Genomic DNA, 14,030 nt, shown 5'->3' on the forward strand with positions numbered 1-14,030 from the left:
ACCACATTAGTGAACTTCTCTCTTATCACTGAGTGCTGCCCGATTCCATGTTAAGCTCAATGACAAGGGACCTCCTTTTTATAGCCGAGTTCGAACGGCGTTCCACATTGTAGTGAAACCACTTAGAGAAGCTTTGAAACCCTCAGAAATGTCACCAGCATTACTGAGGTGGGATAATCCACCGCTGAAAAACTTTTTGGTGTTCGGTCGAAGCAGGAATCGAACCCACGACCTTGTGTATACAAGGCGGGCATGCTAACTATTGCACCACGGTGGCTCCTTTCTATAAAAATAAAATTCAGTGAAATTTTCTACAGAAATAAAATTTCGTCGAAATTTCTTAAAAAATAAGATTTTGACGAAATTTAAAAAAAAAATAAGATTTTGACCAACATTTTTAAAGAAATAAACTTTTTTTAATTTCTTCATTCGTTTAAAATTCCCACCAATATCATTATCCATTATCCTTTGCTAGACCATTAGATGTGATTTCATCACCCCATAAGTAATTTCAAAATGACTCTTTTTGAATCACTGAGTGATTCGCTCCATGTTGTTTTTTTTTTTTTTTCTTAAAAAAACAGAAAAACAACGAACTTTATTTTGCTTAGAGATTTATGGCTTTTTTGGGACAAATTTCCAGCCCATGTTTTCATTGCATTGTGGCATTGTAGGTTGTTTCTACTACAACGATATGTCATAACCTTTTAAGGGTAACAAAGGCATGCATGGTTGGTTTAGAAGAGCAAAAAAAAAACAAAATAATAAAAAAAAGTGGAGAGCAGCGTTTTATTTCAATTCAATAAAGAAAAATATTTTTTTTTATGCATTTTTGAAGAGGGTTTTTTTATGAGTTGTTGATTTTTTCGCGTCCTTTTTATTTTCGAATTTGCAATGTCCTTTGTTTAAAATGTGAATTTGGATTTTTTGATTTTATTATCATGGTTCGTTGGTGATGTGCAAGGATAATGCCCATTGGTACAATTTAAAGCTATAGGAAAACAAGGATTTCGTAATGGGTTTTATGTTTGCCTCTTTGGGAGTTTTTTTTATTCCATAGTGTCTGGTCCGTTTGGTTTTGTGGTTGAGATTAGTTCTGTTTTGGGATATGGGATATTTTAGTGATGTTGGTTAATAATTTTTTGGCTTTCCTTGAGGATATAGATAAGCTGGAAATGGTTTATGTCGATGCATTTTGTAAATAGCCCCCATTAAATTTCGAAGAAACTTTCTATATAACTAAAATTTTGATGAAACTTTAAATAAAGTAAAAGTCAATTTCCATTCTGTTTTATAAAATATTTATCAAAATAAAATATTAATGACATTTTGTTAATAAAATATAATATTTTTTTTTTTCTACAATAAACTTTGGAGAAATCGCTTTTTATTTAAAATAAAATGAAAACTAGATATTGTAAAAGAAATAAAAATTTTGCCAAATTATCTATAAATAACTTTAAGATAAATTTAAAAAAAATATATTTAACAAAAATTATCGAAAATAAAAATTTGTATAAAAATAAACTACATAAATAAAAATTGCTCTATTAAATAAAATGGCAATTAGATATTGCAAAAAAAAAATAATAAACATTGAACAAAAAATTTTTATAAGAAATTTGGATAAAAGAAAAAAAATAAAAATTGGAATAAAAGCAAAAATAAACAATTATCTATCAACAAAAAAACTTGTAATGAAATTTCCTTTAAAAATTGAATTTTGAAAAATTTTTATTTAGAATTAACATTTTATATAAAAATAAACCTTACAGAAATTTCCTCTACAAAGCTAATTGCCATCTACATATTCTATAAAAATAAAAATTTAGCTAAAATTTCTATTAATAAATTTAGAAGAAATTTTAAAAATAAAACTTGGTCAAATTATTAAGCTTTTAAAATGTTTCGTTTTTTATTCATACTATAAAAAGTAAATTAATATAAAATATTGACGAAATTTTCTATAGAAATAAGTTTTCGACTAAATTTTCTGTAAAAAAAATAGACAAAATTTCTCATTGAAATATAAAAGTCCCATAGAAATAAAATAAAATAAAATAAAATAAAATAAAATAAAATAAAATAAAATAAAATAAAATTAAATTAAATAAAATAAAATTAAATTAAAATAAAATTTTAACGAATTTTTCAATAGAAATAAAATTTGGACGAAATTTTCTTCAGAAATCAAATATTGGCTATATTTTTTAAAGAAATAAAATGTAGAACAAATTTTTTATAGAAATAAAATTTCGACGAAATTTTCTAAATTTCTAGAAATAATTTTTTATTATTTTCTAATAAAAATAAAATTGTGACGAATTTTTTTATAGAATAAAATTTCGAAGAAATTTTCTATAGAAATACAGTAATAAAATTTCAAAATATTTTTTTAAATCAACTAACATCTATATATTCCATTAAAAATACTTTTCGACAAAATAAAAATTTCACGAAAGTAACAAGTTTTCGACAAAATTTTCTGTAAAAATAAAATGTAGACACATTTTCTCATAGAAATATAAATTTGACAAAATGTCCCATAGAAATAAAATTTCGAATATATTTTTTATAGAAATAAAATTTTAACATATTTCTCAATACAAATAAAATTTGGACGAAATTTTCTTCAGAAACCAAATGTTGGCTATATTTTCTAAGGAAATAAAATGTAGGATAAATTTTTATATAAAAATAAAATTTCGACGAAATTTTCTAAATTTCTAGAAATAATTTTTTTTAATAAAAATAAAATTGTAACGATTTTTTTATAGAATACAATTTAAAAAAAAAAATCTATAAAAATACAAAAAAAATGGAAAATGTTTTTTTTTAAACTCAACTAACATCTAAATATTTTATTAAAAATACTTTTCGACAAAATAAAATATTGGCAAAATTTTCTGAAAAAATAAAATTTCGACAAAATTTTCTATAAAAAATGAAATTTCCATAAAATTTCCTAAAAAAATTGCGACAAAATTTTCTGTAGAAGAAAGAATTTTGACAAAATTTTCTATAGAAGTAAAATTTTGACAAAATTTCCTATAGAAGAAAAATTTTGATAAAATTGTCTCTAGATGTAAAATGTTGACAACATTTTCTATAGATATAAAATTTTAATAAATCGCCAACATTTGATTTATTAAAATTTATTAAATTTATATATTAGGGAGCCACCGTGGTGCAATGGTTAGCATGCCCGCCTTGCATACACAAGGTCGTGGGTTCGATTCCTGCTTCGACCGAACACCAAAAAGTTTTTCAGCGGTGGATTATCCCACCTCAGTAATGCTGGTGACATTTCTGAGGGTTTTAAAAGCTTCTCTAAGTGACTTCACTGCAATGTGGAACGCCGTTCGGACTCGGCTATAAAAAGGAGGTCCCTTGCCATTGAGCTTAACATGGAATCGGGCAGCACTCAGTGATAAGAGAGAAGTTCACCAATGTGGTATCACAATGGACTAAATAGTCTAAATGAACCTGATACATCGGGCTGCCTTGGCTATATTATCTATAGAAATAAAATGTGGACCAAATTTTCTAAATTTTAGAAAAAAAAATTGTAAAATTTTATATACAATATAAAATTTCCATGAAATTTCCTAAACACGAAATTTTTTAAAGAACAAACTTTCAAAGCAATTTTCTATAGGAATAAAATTTTGAGCGAATTTTACATAGAAATAAAATTTCGAATAAATTTTCTATAGAAAATTTTTTTGTTCGCCAAGAATTTTGACGAAATTTTTAAGAACAATACGATTTATTGGCCACGAAGGCTTACTGTATTGTTAAATAAATGAAATGAAATTTTGACGTAAATCTCTTTAGAAATAAAATTTTGACAAGATTTTCTATAGAAATAAAATTTCGACAAAATTTTCTATAAACAATAAAATTTCCATAAAATTTACTAAAAAAATAAATTTGCGACAAAATTTTCTATAGAAGAAAAATTTTGACAAAATTTTCTATAGAAGAAAAATTTTGACAAAATTTTCTATAGAAGAAAAATTTTGACAAAATTTTCTATAGAAGAAAAATTTTGACAAAATTTTTTATAGAAGAAAAATTTTGACAAAATTTTCTATAGAAATACAATTTTGACACAATTTTCTATAGAAGTAAAATTTTGACAAAATTTTCTATAGATATAAAATTTTGACAAAATTTTCTATAGATATACAATTTAGACAAAATTTTCTATAGATATACAATTTTGACAAAATTTTCTATAGAAATTAAATTTTAACAAAAGTTTCCATAATAAAAATTGTAAAATTTTCAATAATTTTTTTTTTTTTTTGTTTAATTTTCTATAGAAAAAAAATGTGACAACATTTTCTACAGAAACAAAATTTTGACAAAATTTTCTCTAGAATAACATTTTCAATATAAATAAAACTTTGACAAAATTTTGTATAGAATTAAAATTTGCTATTGAAATAAAATTTTGTCATTGTTTTCTATAGAAATAAAATTTCGACAAAATTTTCTATGGAAATAAAATTTCGACAAAATTTTCTACAGAAATAAAAGTTTGACAAAATTTTCTATAGATAGAAAATTTTGACAAAATTTTATATAGATAGAAAAGTTTGACAAAATTTTCTATAGAAATTAAATTTGAACAAAAGTTTCTATAATAAAAATTGAAAAATTTTCTATAAAAATTTTTTTTTAATTTTCTATAGAAAAAAAATGTGACAACATTTTCTACAGAAACAAAATTTTGACAAAATTTTCTCTAGAAATAACATTTTCTATATAAATAAAACCTTGACAAAATTTTGTATAGAAATAAAATTTGCTATTGAAATAAAATTTTGACAAACTTTTCTATAGAAAGAAAACTTTGACAAAATTTTCTATAAAAAGAAAACTTTGACAAAATTTTCTATAAAAAGAAAACTTTGACAAAATTTTCTATGGAAATAGACTTTTGCCATCGTTTTCTATAGAAATAAAATTTGGACAAAATTTTCTATAAAAATAAAATTTCGACAAAATTTGTCTATAGAAATACAATTTTGACAAAATTTTCTATAGAAATAAAACTTTGACAAAATTTTCTATAGAAATAGACTTTTGTTATCGTTTTCTATAGAAATATAATTTTGACAAAAATTTTTATAGAAATAAAATTTTATCAAAATTTTTTATAGAAATAAAATTTAGACAAAATTTTTTATAGAACTAAAATTTTTACAAATTTTTTTTATAGAAATAAAATTTTGACAAAATTTTCTATAGAAATAAAATTTGGACAAATTTTTCTATAGAAATAAAATTTGGACAAAATTTTCTATAGAAATAAAATTTATACAAAATTTTCTATAGAAATAAAATTTTGACAAAATTTTCTATAGAAATAAAAAATTCGCCATAATTTTCAATAAAAATAAAATGTTCCATGAAAGTTCTAATAGAAATAAAGTTTTGACAAATTTTCTTTCATTTCTCCTGAAATGGAATGATATTTGAAACCCATTTAATGCCCCTATATGGACCAACCACAACGATTTTATCGTTTGAGTGATTTAAAGCCGCAATATTTTTATCACAATGGTCTCATGTCACCGATTTTAACCTCATTTCTAACGGTTTATTTTCTTCTATAAAATTGAAATGATCGAATGTCAACATTCTTCACTTGTTGAGATATTCGTAAAAAATCTATATATGTTGTTGTTGTTATTATTGCTATAAATATTGGATTGAATTTCTTGCATACCATACATTTTAATAAAAACTAATTGAAGAAAAATACATAGGAATGAATGAATGAACAAACGATTATTGCCCCTACTATGAATACTGGTCTGTTGGGCTATAATTCTTAATGGGGTGCTGTCAAGCAGACCTAGAGAGCATCACTCTCTTCTCACCATACCACAAGCACAAAGATGTTAGAGTAATATGGTGGTTAAGACTAATGTCAATGACGATGATAGAGATAGAGATGATGATAATGATGACGACGATGACGATCATTGACTATACAAAATAAAAGCGGCGGCAAAGATGAGGGTGCCATCAAGCCACTGTAGATGATGGGGTCTCAACTTTACATAGTCATGACTTTTTTTCTCCTATTCTGTTATATGAGATAGTGAGGATGTGTGTATGGGTGTAAGTCTGAGTGTTTGTTTGCATTAAATGTTTATATTATTTTTTATTAGGTTCAATTAATTAATTGTTTTGATGGGCCATGTTCAGTATATGTCTGTGTTTGTGTGTATGTGTGTAACTGTATCTATTAGTTTGCATGTGTTTTAAGTATCAAAAAAAAAGCAAGGATTGTAGATTACATGAATGAGACTGAATGAGATGGAGAGAGAAGAGAATGAAACAGTGAATGAGTACTGAGGCTATGAATTTAAGTGAATTGTGAATGAAATTTAATCAAATAATCATAACAAATAATAATAACCATGATAAAAACTAATTTAAATTGGGAAATAACAGAATTTCATGTGAACTTAAAATAAAAAGGGGTTTTCAGGGCGTTTTCTATGAATCATATATGATTACTTCACCAGCGAAAAAGAATGTGACGATTGAAAAAAATAAAACTGCTGATCTGTTCTGGTTCATAATTAAATTGTATTGCTGTAAAGGGTCTAAAATGTTGCTGCTTGTCCAAACTTTAAAAAAATTTAAGTCAGCGAGTCAATCCCCCATGTGTCGACATTCGGAATAGCAAATCGTTAGAACTTAATTTTGTCTTAATGAAACAAAGTTGAGATATTCTCGGAATTCAATCCTCATTAATGATATTGCCAAACTTTACATTTATATGATTTAGGGTTAAGTAAATAAATACTCCGCGATTCCAAATATTGTAGCATGAGGGACTATTTCTGATGCAATTACGACACGTAAGTGACGAAATTTTCCATACAAATAATATTTTGGCTAAATTTTCTACAGAAATAAAATTTCAACGAAATTTTCTATAGCAACAAAAAAAATTTACAAAATTTTGTATAGAAACAAGTATATACTTAGAGAGCCAGAATTGAAATATGGGGGTCGTTTATATGGGTCCTATATACAATTATGAACTTGATATGGACCAATTTTTGTGTGATTGGTGATCGATTTATCTGAGGGCTATATATAACTATAGACCGATATGGACCTAGTTAGGCATGGTTGTTAACGGTCATATACTAGCACAATGTACCAAATTTTAAGTGACACGGATGAAATTTACTCCTCCAAGGGGCTCCAAAACCAAATCTTGGAATCGGTTTATATGGGCTCCAAATCTTAGGTCAGTTTATGTGGGCGCTATACGTAAAAGTGAACCGATATGGCCCATTTGCAATACCATCCGACCTAAATCAATAACAACTACTTGTGCCAAGTTTCAAGTCGATAGCTTGTTTCGTTTGGAAGTTAGCGCGATTTCAACAGACGGACGGACGGACTTGTTTAGATCGACTCAGAATTTCACCACGAATATATATACTGTATGGGGTCTTAGAGCAATATTTCGATGTGTTACAAACGGAACGACAAAGTTAATAAAACTTCCACTGAATTTTCGACCAAATTTTCTTTAACATAGAAATAAAATTTATAGGATAATAATTTTGACTAAATTTTCTATAGAAATAAAATTTTGACAAAATTTTCTATATTAATAAAATTTCGACGAAATTTTTATAGAAATATAATTTCGACGAAACTTTCTGTAGAAATAAAAGTTCGACGAAATTTCCTAATGAAAAAAAAAATTTATGGAATTTTCTATAGAAATAAATTTTCAACAAAATTTTCTATTTGACGAAATGTTTATATTTGGACAAATTTTGACAAAATTTTATTCGTATAGGAAATGTTTGCCAAAATTTTTTCTGTAGAAAAAAAAAAACAAAATTTGCAATAGAGATAAAATTTTTACAAAATTTTCTATATAAATAAAATTTTTACAAAATTTTATAAAATATAATAAAATAAAATTTTGAAGGAATTTTTTATATAAATAAAATTTTGACAAAATTTTTTATATAAATAAAATTTCTACAAAATTTTCTATAGAAATAAAATTTCGACAAAATTCTCTATTGGAATGAAATTTTGCCACACTTTTATTCCTATAGGCAATTTTGCCAACATTTTTTCTGTAAAAAAAAACAAAATTTTCTATTGAAATAAAATTTTGGCAAACTTTCTATAGAAATAAAATGTTGACAACATTTTCTATAAAAAGAAAATTTTGACAAAAATTTCTATAGAAATCAAAATTTTACGAAATTTTCTACAAAAATAATATGTTGACGAAATTTTCTATAGAAATAACATTTTCTTGATATTTCTTATATAAGTTAAATTTTCACGAAATTTTATATAGAAATAAAATTTCGTCTAAAATTTCTATAGAAATAAACTTTTGACAAAATTTTCTGTAGGAAAAAAATTGGCAAAATTTCATTCCTATAGGAAACTTTTGCCAACATTTTTTCTGCAGAAAAAATTTTTTTTTTCAATAGAAATAAAATTTGGACAAAATTTTTTTTTAAATGAAATTTGGACAAAATTTTCTATATAAGTAAAATTTTTGCAAAATTTTCTATATAAATAAAATTTTTATAAAATTTTCTATATAAATAAAATTTTTACATAATTTTCTATAGGAACAAAATTTTGACGAAATTTTTTATAGAAATACAATTTTGAAGGAATTTTTTATATAAATGAAATTTTGACAACATTTGTTATAGAAATAAAATTTCGACAAATTTCTCTATTGGAATAAAATGTTGGCTAAATTTTATTCCTATAGCCATTTTTGCTAGCATTTTTTCTGTAAAAAAAACCAAATTTTGTATTGAAATAAAATTTGGACAACATTTTCTATATAAGTAAAATTTTTGCAAAATTTTCTATATAAATAAAATTTTGACAAAATTTTATATAGGAATATAGGAATAAAATTTCGATGAAATTTTTTATAGAAATAAAATTTTGAAGGAATTTTTTATATAAATAAAATTTCTACAAAATTGTCTATAGAAATAAAATTTCGACAAAATTCTCTATGGGAATAAAATTTTGGCAAATCTATAAGAATAATAAAATTTTGGCAAAATTTTATTCCTATAGGCAATTTTGCCAACTTTTTTTTCTGTAAAAAAAAAAACAAAATTTTCTGTTGAAAATTTATTTTGACAAAATAATTTTGACTAAATTTTCTATAGAAATAAAGGTTTGACAAAAGTTTCCAAAGAAATAAAATTTTTACGAAATTTTCTATAGAAATAAATTTTTGACAAAATTTTCTATAGAAATAACATTTTTACAAATTTTCATGAAATTTCCTATAGAAGTTAAATTTTCACGAAAATTTATATAGAAATAAAATTTGGTCTTAAATTTCTATATGAATAAAATTTGTACAATAAAATTTTGACAAAATTTTCTATAGAAATAACATTTTTGACAACATTTTCTATAGAAATAAAATGTTGACAAAATTTGGACGTAATTTTCTATAAAATAAAATTTCGACGAAATTTTTTATAAATATAAAATTTTGAAGGAATTTTTTATATAAATAAAATTTTGAAGGAATTTTCTATAGAAATAAAATTTTGACAATATTGGTTATAGAAATAAAATTTCGACAAAATTCTCTATTGGAATAAAATTTTGGCTAAATTTTATTCCTATAGGCATTTTTGCCAGCATTTTTTCTGTAAAAAAAAACAAAATTTTCTATTGAAATAAAATTGGGACAACATTTTCTATATAAGTAAAATTTTTGCAAAATTTTCTATATAAATAAAATTTTGACAAAATTTTCTATAGGAATAAAATTTCGATGAAATTTTTTATAGAAATAAAATTTTGAAGGAATTTTTTATATAAATAAAATTTCTACAAAATTTTCTATGGGAATAAAATTTTGGCAAATCTATAGAAATAATACAATTTTGGCAAAATTTTATTCCTATAGGCAATTTTGCCAACTTTTTTTCTGTAAAAAAACAAAATTTTCTATTGAAATAAAATTTGGACAAAATTTTCTATAGAAATAAAGGTTTGACAAAAGTTTCCAAAGAAATAAAATTTTTACGAAATTTTCTATAGAAATAAATTTTTGACAAAATTTTCTATAGAAATAAGATTTTTACAAATTTTCATGAAATTTCCTATAGAAGTTAAATTTTCACGAAATTTTATATAGAAATAAAATTTCGTCTTAAATTTCTAACAAAATTATAACAAAATTTTAAAGGAATTTTTTATATAAACAAAATTTTGAAGGAATTTTCTATAGAAATAAAATTTTGAAGGAATTTTCTATAGAAATAAAATTTTCATGAAATTTCCTATAGAAGTTAAATTTTCATGAAATTTTATATAGAAATAAAATTTCGTCTAAAATTTCTATAGAAATACAATTTTGACGTTTTTTGATATTTTCTATAGAAATAAATTAGTTGGCTCATACACTGAGTTATGTGATAAATATTTCAGGAAAAAGGGAATTAATAAAATAGTGGCACAGTCACATTTTAGATTATACAGATTTATTTGTTTTTAAATATATGGAATCCTTATGGACTAGCATTTTAAAAATAAATTAAATCTAAAAGCCATTTCCTAGGCAGTTTTCTCACGCTCTAAATTTCGTATAGGATATAATTCAGGCTATCTTTTGAAAGGTCTATTCTCTTTACCCTGAGTGATAGCCATTTTCAGGGCTCCTGTCCATTATCCCTTTTTTGTTTAAAGCTATTTGCACCATGGAATTTAAAATAATATTATTTTTTTGGAATGTTAGATAAGAAACTACATATCAGCAATTTTTTTTAATTTTTATCCCTTCTCTATATATATGGTGTATATGTATATCTCAACTCCTTGCTATATGTATTTGGATAATCAACAAATTAACAGCAACAATAAACATGTACAAAAAGAAAACGAACAGCCAACCCAATTTATTCTTGGATAGCAATAAGTGCGAGAGTCTAAAACTGAAGCAAATTTGTTTAACATTTGTGCAACATATGTCAGTGACATGTTGCATATGTTTATAGTGTGTAGCTTAGTTTTCGTCATAATCACGAGATCTTGGATGATGTGTTGATGGTGAATTTCTTCAATTTGGGTATTTTCTGCTTCATCTATAAATGTGGGAATTTTATGATGACGAAAAAGAATTTCACAGATGCCTGAAGAAGTATACATGTGTGGGCCTAAGGTTATGGTATGTGAGAGGGAGAGAGAGAGCATAAGTGAATATTGAGAGAATGAACCATACCATAATCACTATTTTGTTTTTTGCTGATCTCCAAAAAATTCTTTTCAATTAAAATCTTTGTACTCCATCATGGAGAATTTGCCTAAGAATATTTTGTTGATGTGAAGTATGAGAATATGTCAGTGTGTCATTGCCTTCTTGCGATTTATTTTGAAAGAATTTATCAAATCATAATAAGTGACTGAGAGATCCCCACATTGTCCTCAACTATGCTCCCCTTGTAGGCGTGAGTAACTATTTGTGTGTGTGTTTATTTTTGAGAGAGTTCGTATGCCAGTTTCAATAGAGCAAATTTCAGACTTACTCATATTCGTATCAGGAATTTTATTATGTATTCACACACACACACACAAAACCATGCAAAAAAGATTGTCTTTGGGATTATGAATATTTGTACATACATACATGAAGTTTTTCACTTATATTTCGATTAATGCATTATTAGAGTGGGACGAAAAATGAAGGGACGATCAAAATATGGAGGCTTATAATATATGGTCCGTAATGTGAGCAAAAACACTCAGGAACGAATATGGAGCACTTATGGTGCATATGCAGCCACTATGGGGCAACGGTTACCATTCTCACATTGCACAGTGGATTTAAGTAAAAAAAATTGGTGAAAAAAGACTGTAAAAAGACAAAGGAGTTAGAAATTTTAAAGAGTTAAAAATGAACTGCTTAGATTTGGCAATTCAAGCAAATTTTCCCCAGGCCGAGGTGGCCGATGAATGGTGGCTTGCCAGTATGTCTGCCGATCAGCTACATTAAAAGGAGAGATTTATTTTCTGAGGAAAGAAGATTTAGACGAACTAAGTTTTCTTTTAGTGCTGAAAAATATTCTTTAAAAGCAAATAAAAACAAGTAAGGAAAGCCTAAAGTCGGGCGGGAGCTCTATCTAAATCTGAACCGATTTCAAACAAATGCATAACATTTGCCTACAGTACCAATTGTTCTCCTTGTACAAAATTTTAGCCAAATTGGGGTAAAACGCTTGACTTCTGATGCCATGTAAATGTATATCGGGCGTAAGACATATATGGGAGCTATATCTAAATCTGAACCGATTTATTCCAAAATCAACAGGGTTCTATTCTGACCCAAAATATAAATTTGTGCCAAATTTGAAGTTGATTGGACTAAAACTGCGACCTGGAATTGGACTGTGTTGACAGACAGACGGACATGACTAGATCGGATATGGCAGCCACTCGAGCCAAAAATAATCTGCCAAAATTGTTTTTGCCAAAAACAACCAAACAAAAAATGTTATTTCCAAAAATTTATTTCTATAGAAAAACATTTTGACAAAATTTTCTATGGAAATAAAATTTTGACAAAATTTTCTATAGAAATAAAATTGGCCAAATTTTTATTTCTATAGAAAATTTTTCCAAAATTTTATTTCTATAGAAAATTTTGCGTAAATTTCATTTCTATAGAACATTTTATCAAAATTTTATTTTTATGGAAAATTTTGTCAAAATTTTATTTTTATAGCCAAATTTTGTGAACATTTTATGTCTACAAAAAATTTTGTTATTATTTTATTTCTATAGAAAATTTTGCCAAAATTTTATGTCTATAGAAAATTTTGTCAAAATTTTATTTTTATAGAAAATTTTGTTAACATTTTATTTTTATAGAAATTTTTTTTTCAAAATTTTATTTCTATAGAAAATTTTTTCAAAATTTTATTTCTATAGAAAATTTTATCAAAATTTTATTTCTATAGCCAAATTTTGTGAACATTTTAGTTCTATAAAAAATGGTGTTACTATTTTATTTTTATAGACAATTTAGTAAAAATTTTATTTCAATTATATTTGCTTAGTTCGGCTTGAGGTCATGTGAATAAAAACAGATGTTGTTGTTTTTTGAGTTGTATTTTTATATTTAAAATTTTCCAATATTTCGAGACATCTCCGAAGCTCGTCTTCAGGGAAATTAATTTAAATTTAAAGAACCGTGAACTTCTTTACAAGGGAGTATATTTACAAATATATTTACAAATACAAATATATATTTGTAAATATAATCCCTTGTAAAGAAGTTCACGGTTCTTTAAATTTAAATTAATTTCCCTGAAGACGAACATTTTGTCAATATTATATTTCTATAGCCAAATTTTGTAAACATTTTATTTCTATAGTAAAATTTTGTCAAAATTTTCTTTCTTTAGACAATTTTGTCAAAATTATATTTGTATAAAAAATGTTGTTATTATTTTATTTCTATAGAAATTTTTGTCAAAATTTGAATTTTTGTCAAAAAAAATTTTATTTCTATTGAAAATTTTGTCATTTTTTTTCTATAAAAAATTTTGTCTAAATTTTCTTTCTATAGAAAATTTTGTCAAAATAGAAAATTTTGCCAAAATTTTATTTCTATAGAAAATTTTGCGAAAATTTTATTCCTATAGAAAATTTTGCCAAAATTTTATTTCTATAGAAAATTTTGCCAAAATTTTATTTGTATAGAAAATTTTGTCAAAATTTTATTTTTATAGAAAATTTTGTCAAAATTTTATTTCTATAGAAAATTTTGTCAAAATTTTATTTTTATAGAAAATTTTGTCAAAATTTTATTTCTACAGAATATTTTGTCAAAATTTTATTTCTACAGAATATTTTGTCAAAATTTTAGTTTTTATCAACTTAAATGTAAATGCCTCATTACAAAGCCCTAAAAAACAGCTACAATTTTAACCCATGCTACTTCTCTAAATCATTACACCATAATG

The sequence above is a fragment of the Haematobia irritans genome, chromosome 5 (assembly GCF_050003625.1).
Source record: "Haematobia irritans isolate KBUSLIRL chromosome 5, ASM5000362v1, whole genome shotgun sequence".
NCBI lineage: Eukaryota > Metazoa > Arthropoda > Insecta > Diptera > Muscidae > Haematobia > Haematobia irritans.